Source organism: Zalophus californianus, chromosome 7 (genome assembly GCF_009762305.2).
Source record: "Zalophus californianus isolate mZalCal1 chromosome 7, mZalCal1.pri.v2, whole genome shotgun sequence".
Taxonomy (NCBI): domain Eukaryota; kingdom Metazoa; phylum Chordata; class Mammalia; order Carnivora; family Otariidae; genus Zalophus; species Zalophus californianus.
In genome coordinates, this window is record NC_045601.1 from 10,108,829 (window position 1) to 10,111,031 (window position 2,203).

Genomic DNA, 2,203 nt, shown 5'->3' on the forward strand with positions numbered 1-2,203 from the left:
GCATACCTGTTATGTACGTGCAGACAATTTATGTTCTCATGGAAAAATTCTTCAATTCCAGGAACCGTCCCATCAACAAGCAGGGGAGGGGATGTTTGTTGGGCCTCTCTCCATGATGTGAGTCTCTCCAGGACTCTCCAGGACAGTGGAGAGATCCCCTCAGGGCATCTGGGCAGTCCCTGGAATCACAGTGAAATTGACCAAATAACCTCAACCCCTGGGAAAATACGGTTAGCCAAAATTAAAGTCTTCTGGTTTGCAATCAGAAGAACATTATAAGTAAAATGGATCTGACCTTACTTTCAGAGGGCTGGCCGCTGAATGCGGGACAATTAGAGTTTGTTTTCTCCAGGATCTGTCTGCCCTGTGAGACCAGTGGGGTCCCTAAGGCTCAGAAAGAACAGGTACAGGGCAGAGTTTCCTTTCCCTGAGATCGTTGCTCTTTCCAGAAGTACCTTAGCATCCTGAAATAGTTTCCTGGAAGTTGTAACTGGAGAACAGCCAGACCAGGGGAGATGCTTAATGTTGGGGCAAAAGTGAGGCTTGTGAGGCGTCCAGTAGGGAGACAGGCAAGAGATCCCCTCAGTTATGTCTCTGGGTCTTTTTAGTTCTGGGGGTCTTGGGTTCCAATCTGTCAAGGGATGGGCCTTTAACACATGTCCCTAGGAATATATCTACCTTCCTGGGTGGCTGCATATCCCCTTTCCTCCCTGCACTCTTATCTGACTATAACGTTGGATGCTTTGAGGTTCTGAAAGCTGCGTAGTTACAAGGGAGAGCTCTTAATCAGAATATTTGCAGCAGAAACCCAAAAGCATAAGGCAGAGTTATGACATGTTAATGTCCACTTTTACTATGAAAATGCATGCCCATTTCACACAATGTTATGTATGTGTAGACCCAGTTTCAAGAAAGCATTTTTATGTCTCAAATCACAGTAGCATCCAGTAAGTGCAAACACTGTTGGTGGTCTACCCAGCAGGCACTCGGACATCTTCCTTGCTAACAGAACCCTGATTTTGCCCAGGTGTCTGTCCTCTCTGAGTTTCTCCTTTCCAACCCTAGAAGCAGAATCTTGATGACTCTGGGACTGGTAGTCCCGATGACTGGTTTCAGTGAAGGTATGACTAGTTCTGACCAATGAGACATGGTGGGGGGAATCTGAGGCTTCTGGGAAAGGTTTGTTTCTTAAAATACAGAGAAGAAAGATAACAGCCCCTCATCCTCCTCTGGACTTTGTTATAGCTGTTTGTAATCTTGGGATGTGGCAGCCATCTTGTGATGACGACGGGAACTAGCCTGAGGTCAAAACTGACTTACTGAGTATGCTAGACTGAAGAAATATAAACTTGCCTGGATCCTTGCAGACTTTGGAGTTGCTGAATGAATCAACCCTGAAGCAGCTCTACCCTTGAATTTCTTGTCATCAGATTAAATCCCTTGTTTAGAGCACGTTGAGTTTAATCTGAAAGCATCCTAAACAATAATCCATACCCAACTACTGTCCCTATTCACAGGGTGCTGTAGTCCCTCCCCCCTAGAGCAGTTCTTTTACCCTCCATCTGAGCAGGAGTCCTTCTAAGATGTGGGGAGGCTCTCCATGCCTGAAGCTCACTTTGAAGAACGGAAATACTCGTTGCTGATGGTAACCACCTGCATCCCTTCGGTATCCGCTCTGTGAGGCCAGCGCCAAACCTTTTGCCTACACTGTCTTACTTTAATTGTGAAATGCCTCCATGAAGTGGGACTCTTGTTATTTCCATTTGATAGGTAAGAAAGCCAAGGCCCACAAAAGTTAAGTAGTTTTCCCAAGGTCTCAAAGCTAGCAAGTGATGAAACTAAGGGCCAAAACAGACTCTGGTCACGCCCTTACCCATCACCCCGACCTTGCAACTCTACCATCGTGGGAACAGCACACATACATGGGGCAGAGACCTTGTTGCCTGATGGTTTCTCAGAATCAATACGTGAGTTCCCTGGGAGAGGTGAAATCTAATTAGATTCTAAAGGTAATGGAGTATATAAACCTCTCTGCTTGACATGAATTCTCTTGTGAGTTTTATTTAACCTCTCTGTACTTTTAGATTCTCTCTCTGTGAGGTCATGACAAAGAGACTTTCCACTACTGCTTCCTCAGGATATGAGAAGATACACATGGTAATGTATCTAAGAGCATTTTGCAATATTGAGAGGAAAAATACCC